Raw genomic sequence first — 10,906 nt, 5'->3', positions numbered from 1 at the left:
GTCAGGGCAAGGTGGAGAACAGACTGCAGGGAAAATGCGCAAGGAGCCCCGTTATCCTACTGAAGAGTCCAGACAAGAAATCATGCTGGTTTAGACCAGAGGAGCCAGAAGGAATCAGATTGGAGACACACTTAGAAGGAACGGCCAGCAAGGTTTCTGAGGGCTCAGAGATGGGATATGAGAGAAAAGGAGAAGCCATTTACCTGCCAACGATATTAGTCAAGCACCTACTATGTGCCAGACACTATTTTAGGTGTCAGCGCCACAGTAAAAAAAAAAAAGAAAACCACTGTCCTCACTGCCACTTAGATTTGAGTGGGAAGGAAACTGATAGATAAGCCAAAAAATTAATAACAGTAACTCAGACAGCAATAAGCTCTCAGTTAAGAATAACAGAGGGCGATTCCACAGAGGGGATTACTTTACACAGGGTAGTCAGGGCTGACATCTGAACAACAAAAGTCAGCCATGAGATTTGGGCTGAAAACATGCCAGGCAAAGGGTATGGCTGGTGCAAAGGGCCTGAGGCAGGAATGTGCATGTGTGTGTGCAGAGCTACAGGGAGACCAGTGTAGCTGGAGCGAGGGGGTGAGAAGTGGTGGGTGCTAGATAGGTAGGCAGGGGTGCAAAATCGAAGGGTCCTCAGATGTCATCTCCAGTGCAGCTGGCTGGCATTTGAAATCTTAGGGAATAGATTCAGCTGATCACACCTTCCAAAGACATCTGCTGGCGGCATTGGGGAAGGGACCTTGGGGGAAGTGGGGAGACTTCCATGGAAGCTGAGCAGGTGGCAGGAGAGGGGATTCCATCTTGAAACCAAAACCTGGGAGTCAGAGCTGAGCTTCCATAATATGACAAAAAGCTGACAGTTGGGCTGGGGCCCTGAGCCCTCAGGTGGCCTGGGCCTCCTTGGCACCCTTGCTGAGGTCCATGGCAGTGGGCAGGCAGCAAGCACCCCAGCCACAAAGCACCCTACTTTGGGTGTACTCACCAGAGCAGTGGCTCAAAATGCCTGTGGACTGGGTGCTGGGCCCTGCCCTGGCCACCAGACCCATCAGTCCCAATAGCCACAGTGCTGAGTGGGGACATTCCCAGAGCTATGCTGTCAGGCAGACTCGGATTAGGATGCTTGGCCCCCACTAGCCACGTGCTCCAGCTCCCTCCTATGTAGAAATGAATTAGTATTGTTCCTGACTCATGGAGTTGACCATATGCAAAGCACCTGGCCCAGAGCAGGTGCCCAGGAAGTTATACCAATGATCACCTGTCTGCACAGGTGCTGAGATTCGGTCTAGTTCAGGTGTCCCCAAACTGCAGCCCCCTGAGGCCATTTATCCGGCCCCCGCCGCACTTCTGGAAGGGGCACCTCTTTCGTTGGTGGTCAGTGAGAGGAGCACTGTATGTGGCAGCCCTCCAACGGCCTGAGGGACAGTGAACTGGCCCCCTGTGTAAAAAGTTTGGGGACCCCTGGACGTGTGCTCTGCCCAGCCCCCTTTCAGTTAGGAAAGCAATGCGAGGTCAGCAGCAGGGGTTGGATGGAAGGAGTCAGTGGGGATGTGACCCTGTGTCGGGCCTCACTGTGGGCTCTCGGGCAGCTCCTTTGATATTGCTGAACCTCAGTTTTCTCATCTGCAAAGTGGGAATGACACAGCAACTATTTCCGGGCTGATGAGAGCACTTAACTAGGGAAGGCCCAGAGGATGCTCAGTGCTGCACTGTTCACAGAGCACCCTTATGAGGACGGAAGGTCACATGCTGTTGTAATGTCCATTTCCAAAGCGATTGCACTTATCTTATTCTGGACGTTCTAAGGCAGCGATTCTTAAAGAGCAGTCCCCAGACCGAAGGTACCGGCACCACCCTGGAGGCAGGGCCAGCTCCCCAGCCCCACGGCCTGGGTACTCACGCTGGGCCCTGTGCTCAGAATGACCCTTGCTTGGTTTCATGCTCTGCTATCCTCATCTTGAAATTTTCTATTTTTTTTATTTGTTAATTTTAGAAAGGAGAGAGAAACAGACAGACAGAGACGATGATTTGTTGTTCTACTTATTTATGCATTCGTTGGCGATTCCTGTATGTGTCCTGACCGGGGATCAAACCCTCAACCTTGGCATATCAGGATGATGCTCTAACCAGCTGGGCTACCAAGCCAGGGCCCCCATCTCGAAATTCTTTTTTCTTTTTCTCTTTAATCTTATTTTTATTAATTTTAATACAGTGACATTGATAAATCAGGGTACATATGTTCAGAGAAAACATCTCCAGATTATTTTGACATTTGATTATGTTGCATACCCCTCACCCAAAGTCAAATTGTAATGAGACTCGAAATTCTTAATTCAAGCAAGGGGCCCTGCAAATTGTGCAGCTAGGCCTGCCTGGGAGCTAGTTAGAGACGCAAATTCTGCAGCCCCCTCTGAAGGTGGGGCCCAGCCCTGTGTGTGTGTGTGATAAGTGAGACCCACCCCCCGCGTAAGCAAGCAGCAGGTGCCTTCCAGCCTGCCGGAAGGGGCGGGGCCGACAGGCCTGGCCCCTGCTTCCAGCCTGGGCCTCACCCCACACCCAGGGCTGTCCGTCAGAGGCAAACTTAACAGGGAGTTAATGACGCCTCCCTCACCTGCCAGGGCCCCTTCCCAGACCCAATACCGATTTCATATCTATGATTTTGTAATCTTTTCTTCCAGAGGCCCTGAGCCACCTAGACCTGCTGCAGTCTAGAGAGCAGGCCGGTCATCAGCGCTCTGACATCTTGGTTGCTAAAGAAGTATGGCAGCGCTCACACTCCCCTTGCTGTCACCATCAGCAGGAGGGTCCTTACCTCTGGAGGGCTGGGCCCCGCCCTCAGTGTGAGTCAGCAGTCTGGAGGGCTGGGCCCCGCCCTCAGTGTGAGTCAGCAGTCCTGGGCCGGGCCTGAGAGTGCGCGTTTCTAAGTCTCCCAGGCGGTGCTGAGGCAGGGACCCCACTTTGAGAAGCGCTGCTCTGTGAGCATTCTTCCCGCTGCCACCTGCTCCTACTCCCCCAACTTCGTGTAGCTAAACCTCCCTGAGCAAACACCCTTGACTTCTGCCTCCGAGGGACTAACCCTGCTTGTCCACCCCCTCCAGGAAGCCCTCCCTGACCTCCTGGGCTGTGACTGGGGCCCACTCTTCAGGCAGCACCAGCCCGTTTTCATTCTCAAGCTATACTGCAGTGGTCAGTCACTCATCTGCGGTCCCTTGCAGACCATGAAAAACTGTCCTGTATCTGAATTTCCTGTGCCCACCTCCACATCTGCGGCTGAATAGAAGCCCTTCTCCTCTCCTCCGACCAGCCAGGCCCCACGCCTGCCCCCACGAGGCTCTGAACACCCAGGCTCCCCCGGGAGGGCCGCCGCCTCAAGATGACTTTCTGAGGACTCGGGGAGGGCACCGCGTGCTGTCCCGGGAGACGCAGGTGGTGCGGAGCTGGGTACTCGGACATCTGTGTCTCCGGGGCTGAGCTGTTACCAGGGAGGTGGTGCTGCGCCCGGCACAGCAGTCTCTGGGGCTGCTTCCTAACTAGGTCGCAGCCAGCAGAGGGGCAAAGGGACGAAGGGGGTAGGGTGGGGATGTTGTTTCCCCTTCTGCACTCCCACCCTTCTCTCCAACAATACAGCCCTGAGTGTGAAGGCTGTGGTTTAAAAAGCCTTCACCCAGCACTTGGCCGCTGGTGACTGTCCCTGTCCCAGCAGTTCTCTGTTCCTGCATCACTCACAGGTGCTGGGCTTTCTCCCCATGTCCCCTGTCCCCAGACAGTCCAGCTGCCACCCCTGCCCCACACTCCACTTTCCTCTGACAACTCCCTCTCCTCCCTAAGCTCCAGCAGTCAGTGAGTCCCCAGAGTTGGAGTGGAGTGAACCCTCAGAGTCCTGGTTCAAGGCTGGGTCACCAGGGCCATGGACATGCATCTGAGGCCGCCCCAGCCTGCGGAGAGTGGAGAGGGGGCCACTCACCTCTGTGGCTTCCAGAGACCTCCTCCCGGGCTTGCGGGAGATCTGGAGAGACCCTGCGTGAGGGATGGGCCACCTGGGCTTGAAGCTGCTGATTAACATGCTCCACAGCTGGGACCTCGGGCAAACTCGGGCCGGGCGGAGCCTGATGCCACCATCTTGGTCAGGTTCACCCAGGCACCTGGGAACATTCCCGGCCCCACCCCACAGCCACTGAGTCACAGCGGCTGCTGGGCGTGAGGCCCGGGGCTCTGCATTCTAAGGCGATGCCCAGCACGCGCACACACACAGAAGCTAGTCTGAGGCCCAGGCGCTGGGACTCAGGTCATTATGTGCGTTTTCAGGCTTTTTATTCCTGGGGACCCAAGGGGCTTCAGCTGTGTGGTTTTCGTCGTTCTTCACACTTAATTACTTTCATTCTCTTAATGAGCAAAGGAGGGAAACTCTCTCAGCATTTATTATGAGCCAGGCACTGTAGAGACAAGGACACAAAGCTTTATTATTACAAATTACCCCCGTTAAAAGGATCTCTCCTTCTGTTTACTTAAGACTTGCAAGCCCATTATTGAAAATTTGGGAACCTATAGCAAAGTATAAAGTTCAAGGCCTGCTTCTACCACTTACTGTGTGACCTTGGGAAACTTATCCAACTTCTCTGAGCCTGCCTTACCTCATCTGTAGAACAGAGTGAATAATAATGCTGACCTATCTCAAGGGGTTATAAGTATCAAATGAGAGAACCCCTATTAAGAGCACATTAAATATCAGCTGTTTATTTTATTAACAACCATTTATCGAGCACCCTGGTATGCATTCAAATCCTTTACTAAGATCTGGGGATTAAGAAAACTGTTTTAGGGTGAAATGGTATTTGCTCTTAAGTAATTCAGTCTATCAAGAAAGGGAAATACATAATATTTAGCCATTTATTTTTCAAACGCTCCAGATTTATCTTCTTTTATTTTTATGGAACCCTGTGAGGTAGCCAATATTGCTGCTATTTTATAGATGAGGAAACTGAGGTTCAGAGAGGAACAGAGCGGTGGGTTGGGATGCAAAGGAGGCCGTCTGGGAAGAGCAGCTCCTGCATGTCTCCTCTACTCTCACCACGACCACACTTCACGGCTGACACCATGTGCGGGTACCCCCAACCAGCAATTCTCTGCGACTCCAGCTAGGGTCCTACCATTCAACTCTGACACTACTCAGAGTCAGCACAGACCCCTCAGGGGAAAGGCTCCATCCCACGAGACAGCCCCTCACCCCACTTCAGATGCCAAATGCAAGTAGTAGGTCCCCATATTACCCACAAGCTCTGTCTGACTTGGCTACAAGTAGGCGGTTCCCACAAGGCCTCCTCGGATGCGACCATTTGCTAGAACAGATCGCAGAACTCCAACAGCGGGAGCCAGGGCGTCAGGAACACAGTCCTTTGGAAGGCTGAAGGCGCTGGACGGGGTGGGGGCCAGATGTGTGAGAGCCTGTGGCCCCACAAAGCTCCCTCCTGATGGATACATGAATTTACCAAAACTTCCAAACTGCCCTTTTGCTGTTCTGCTTGGCTATCTGACCCCACCCTTACTGGACTATCGCCCCTGAAACAGAAAAGTTCTAGGAAGCTGGTCAGCTGACCCGAGGACAAGCGTTCCAAGAAGCCGATATCGTAAAACTACAGAAGGGAGCACACCAGAACTGCTGACGCAACACGCACTTGCTCAAAGCTCTCCCTTAACCCTATAAAAAATTTGCCTCAGAATCTGTTTGGGTGCACTTCTCCCGGAGGAGTGCCCCGGCAGGTCTTTCTCCTCTAATAAAGCCTGCACACCTGGTGTTCCAGTGCCGTCTCATTCTTACACCTCCCTGCAGAGTTGGAGGGCTGCTGAGGGCATGACGCTATAGTCAGGTACCCAGCTGTATGACCTTGGGTACTTATTCCCTCCTGCCCCCCCCCCATCATTTCCTTCCTGAAAAATGGTGCACCGATTTGGGGCTGCAAGTGCAAGACTGTCTGGTTACCAGTGGCCCAAACAACAAAGGCATTCCCTGTCTCACTGAATGAGCAACCTGGGGCCAGGTGGTTGGAAGGGACTGGATCAGCCCTTGATCTCGGCCTGAGCCCTGGGACAGCTTTTCTGCATCTTTTGTTTCGCTTTACTCTCTCCCAGAAACCACCACCTCACCACGCCAGAGGCAGGCAGGGCGGAGCGGCTCTCTGAGGACATGTCTCCTTTACCCTCCCCCAGAAACCGCCACCTCACCACGCCAGAGGCGGGCAGGGCTGAGCGGCTCTCTGAGGACATGTCTCCTTTACCCTCCCCCAGAAACCGCCACCTCACCATGCCAGAGGCGGGCAGGGCGGAGCGGCTCTCTGAGGACATGTCTCCTTTAGCAGAGCCCAGACCCCAGCGGGACTTTCCCTTACGGCTCAGGGGCCGCAGCCAGCCCTTAGGGCCAGAGCATCCTGGAAGCAACAGTGTCTCAGCAGAATGAAGTCACATTGTTTGGCATGTCCACTGTTACCTTTTCTTTATGGTAAACAATCCCAGCTTTCCACTTCAGTTGATAATTTAAAATATCTTTCTTAAAAAAAAAAAAAAAGTGAGCCAGTGTGGCAAGAAGTGTTAAGATATATGAATGTCTCACATTTGGGAAACACTGGTCTCAGACAGCACTGTTGAGTGGAACTTTCTCCAGTGACTGAGATGTTCAACTCTGTGTGTCTGACGCGGCCGGTAGCCACATGTGGATTCTGAGCACTTGATATGTGTTTATTGTGGCTGAGGACCTCTATTTTTAATTTAGTTTAACTTAATTTAAATTTTGCTGTGTAGGACAATGCAGATTGAGGGTGATAACCGTGACTGACAGTGAATGCCTGGAACATGTCTGTAGGAGCATTCAGAGGGCGATAGTGCTGCGATAGATTATTGATGTCTGGCATGGGTGTGAGAGGGGAGATGATGGAGAGAGTGCCATTTATTGGTTATTGCTACACTATATTATCTTATAGTGTCTTTAAAACCCTAACATTCCAGAATTATATATTCTTCCCTAAACCTTCCGTAAAATTTAGTACCGACTAATGATCTGTTCCAGCCCAAGATGTGGTGGAAACGTCTGTCTCTGGGTCTCTGTGTCCCTTTTAAAACCTCCTACCATCTGCTCCTTTGCTGATAAAAGTAGATACTATTGATTAGAGAGATTAACTTGAAGGTATTTACCCATATCTACATGCATTTGTCCCAAAACTAATTATTTCAGTCTTGTGAGATGTGAGTCACCTTCTCTTTTTCTCTAGAAAGACACGGAAAAGCCACCTCTTTAGAGGCAGGGGGTCATTACCAACAGAAAAGGGAAGGACCCCTTCTGGTTAATGTGTGGCTAAAAGAGGGATGCTGGAAATAACCTTTGTCATGAGACCGCAGAGGTGGGCCCAGCTGTCAGCAGGATTCAGCTGCCTGGGAGAGGAGTCCACAGGTTCCGCTGCGGAGGGCAGGGCGGGGCCGGGGGCAGCGCCCTCCCTGAGGAGCTGAGGTCAGGAAGGCCGGCAGTACGCCGCCAGCCCTCCGCCAGTGTCTCTGCCGGCACGGAGGGACGGGTCAAGGGGCTGACCCTGGCTGCCATCTCAGACAGCTTTATAATTATTCTTCAACTAAGCAGTAACCTTTTGGATCTTCTCATTTGGGAGTATGTGCCTTTTAGACGTGTCTTCTTTCTTAGCCTGAAACCCTAATCATCACTTTCTTTTCTTTCCTTCTCTGGTATGTGTCGTTAGACCATGACCCTGGAATGTCAAGGCCAACTTGGTTTCTCTTACCTTCCGCTTTTTCCTCTTCCTGAACGACTTAGAATAAGCCCCTTCACCCCTCTGACCCCAGTTTCCCATTTGTGAAATAAAATACTTTGATTGGATCATAAAAATTGGTGACATATAACTCTTGTCTTAGTTCACCATGGTTTTGTCCCACCTGCCTTTGCCTAAGTCCTTCTCCTCATGGTCCTAACATTCCAAATGGCATCCCAGCCTAGCCAATGTCCTAGTAAGAGCTCTCATACTGGTTTACAGATGGCTGCCTTCTCCCTGTGTTCTCACATGGTGCAGAGAGAGGGAGAGAGGGAAAGAGAAGGAGGGAGAGAAAGAGAGAGTAAGCGAGCTGGTCTCTCTCTCTTCTTATAAGGACATTAAACCCATAAGAGCCCCATCCTCATGACCTCGTCTAAACCTAGTCACCTCTCAGAAGGCCCATCCTGAGTACCGTCACATTCGGGGTGAGGGCTCCCACTCATGGATTTGGGGGGATGGAAACACGCAGTCTGGAGCACAACACTAAGAGTTTTCTTTCTATACCCAGACATCTCTTGAAACTCAGTGGCCACATTAATCAATCTGGCTCTCCTCCGATGAAAGATGTCAATAAAGAGAAATATCATTATATATCAAATAGCTTAAAATGAACCAGGGCATCGGTTCATAAATTGCAAATAGGATAGATTTCGAAAAATATAATAAGAGCATCTATTCTATTTGGCAGAATAAAAGCCATCCAAGTGGTAACCTCATGATGTAATGGAAGTATGCGGGATTTTCACCGTTTCAAAGCTTAGGGAAGGCAGAGAGGCTGGGGACTGCTGCGTAATGACAATAGAGTTTTCCTCATGCGTTCAAGCTGGTGGACTTTAACTCAGGCCTTCGGAGAAGGGAGTCCGCCTCCCTTGCCCACCGCTCTGCCCGGGACCTGGAAGAGGTGAGTAGTAGGTGCTCAAGGACTATTTGCAGAAGGAACTAAGAATCACGAATGTGGATCTGTGAAGGGCTGGCTCACTTCCTCAAACAGGATGGTCTGAATTTCTGGTTTCTTTCCCGAGTCTGTGCTGTCTCCAGGTCAGTAGGGGTGCATTGTTCTCTGGCCACACCTGTGATCCCCTTGCCCAGCCCCCGCTCTGGCCTATGACACTGAGTTGCAGAGGCGGATGAATGGAGAAGACAGTGGGAGTTGAGACCAATCTATGGGAAGGTGTATTAGTCAGGGCTCTGTGGGGTTGCAAACAACAGGAAACAGGCTTAAGCAAAGATGGAAAGTTGCTGGTTCACTAGGTGAGCAGCCAGGCACTCATGCTTCAGGTATGGCTGGACCCAGGGGCTGACTTTGGGTCCTTACCTCTTCTTTCTTGTTCTCTCCCCGAGCCCGTTTCTCTGTTCTGGTTTCCTCCCTGGGGCTTCACCCCCAGCTGGGCTCTCTCCTCGTGATATTTCCAGCAAGAGTCCTGGGATTGTCTGAGCTGGGTCACACGGCCCTCTCTGCACCCTGGCACCGGAACATGGCACTCTGATACGTACTCCTACTTCTACCGTGGCAAAGCCCAGGAACGGGACCAAACCCCACTGGAACAACACAGACTGAAGTAGGGGAGAGGAGTTCCCCCAGATAAAACCAGAAGGTACAGTGGGTGCCACAGATGTATAAGCAACAGACGCCAGTGGCATGTGGTGGTTCCCATGGCCACTAGGTCACCCTCGACGAAGGTTAGGTTTGGGGCAAACAGGAAGACTAAGCCTCTACAGCCCTCCATGAAAGATGGGTGAGCTGATGGGTCAGTAGACGATTACAATGAGAATGAGCCACGAGGTGTATCTGCAGCACAGAGCAGGTGGCCATGAATTTGCTGAGTGGATAGATGAAGGAGCAAAAGGCGGTGGAGCAGTGTGGTCTAGAATACAAGGGGACGCCTGGGAGCACGCCAGCCTCAGGTATGGGGACTGGGGTAAGTGGGGTCGTGGGGAGAGGACAGCTGACACTGAGGGGCGGCTGCAGGCAAAGCAAGGTCCTGCTCGGTAGCCAGGTCAGAGGGAGAGGGGCAGGGGCAGCCAGAGCTCGGAGAAGAGGCCAGGCAGACAGGGGAACTTGGGGATGACCCGGGAAGAAGGCTCCAGAAGGCAGCAGCATGAGGCAATTGAGAAACCCTGAATCGTGCCTCCGTGACCCTCGGAGGGCGCAGGGCTCCTCCCGCACGGCTTTCCTGGAGCCGAAGGGCGTGAAACCAGAGGCAGGCGCCGTTGCCAGGCTGATGTTCTCACGCTGTAATTAACTGTGTTAAAAATCTCTACTCCAAAGCTCAACGGAATCCTGCCACTGGGGGATTTCAAATTATTCCCCTACGCTCTCCCCTTCTTAAACAATGGCATATTGTGAAATTCATCAATATCAATTAATATTTGTATCCGCTCTAATCCTTTAGGTATTGAACCATTTTCCTTTCTGCGAGGCTTGGTTTCGAGACACTAAATAGTACCCAGGGGCGCATGATTGCATTGGTGGTTTCATCTGAATTTCTGATGCTTAGCAAAATGCATCCAATGCAGACGATTAGCTCCCGAGCCCTGGAAGAGCCCAGCTGCAGCCAGGCCGGGTGCCGAGGACAGAGGGAAGTGGAGATGAGGTCCCAGTTCCTAGCTCTCCAGAATTGGGTGCTACCATCTTCAGAGAGCCCGCCGTGCCCCGAAAGGCTGTCACAATGATCAGCCCTGCTGGCGAGATGCGTCGCTGAACTGTCCACGCGACATCAAAGAGCTTGTTTTCTTAAATGATAATTAGAGCATCTCTGTGGGAGAGCCAGTTCATAAAGACGCTCCCTGTGAAATCGCTCCATCCACACAGACAAGCCAGATGGGGTACTGTGACCAGGAGGGCAGAACTGCAGCTAATTAGACCTGACATCAGCATTTATAGTCCACTGGCCCATTATGTCGGGAGAAGTAAATAAAGCTAATGAAACTTCCTTCTCATCTGCGCCAGGAGCTGCCGCGTCTCGGTAGGTGAGTGAGGTTGGCCCAGAAACCCCTCTGCTGGAGGCTTCTGGGGAACGTGTGACTCTATTGCTAGAATTCCTTGGAGACGGAAGAAAAACTACTTAACTGAATTGAATAATGAAACAGGTAAA

The sequence above is a fragment of the Saccopteryx bilineata genome, chromosome 4 (assembly GCF_036850765.1).
Source record: "Saccopteryx bilineata isolate mSacBil1 chromosome 4, mSacBil1_pri_phased_curated, whole genome shotgun sequence".
Taxonomy (NCBI): Eukaryota; Metazoa; Chordata; class Mammalia; order Chiroptera; family Emballonuridae; genus Saccopteryx; species Saccopteryx bilineata.
The sequence above is the reverse complement of the archived record's forward strand: the minus strand, read 5'-3'. Positions refer to the sequence as shown.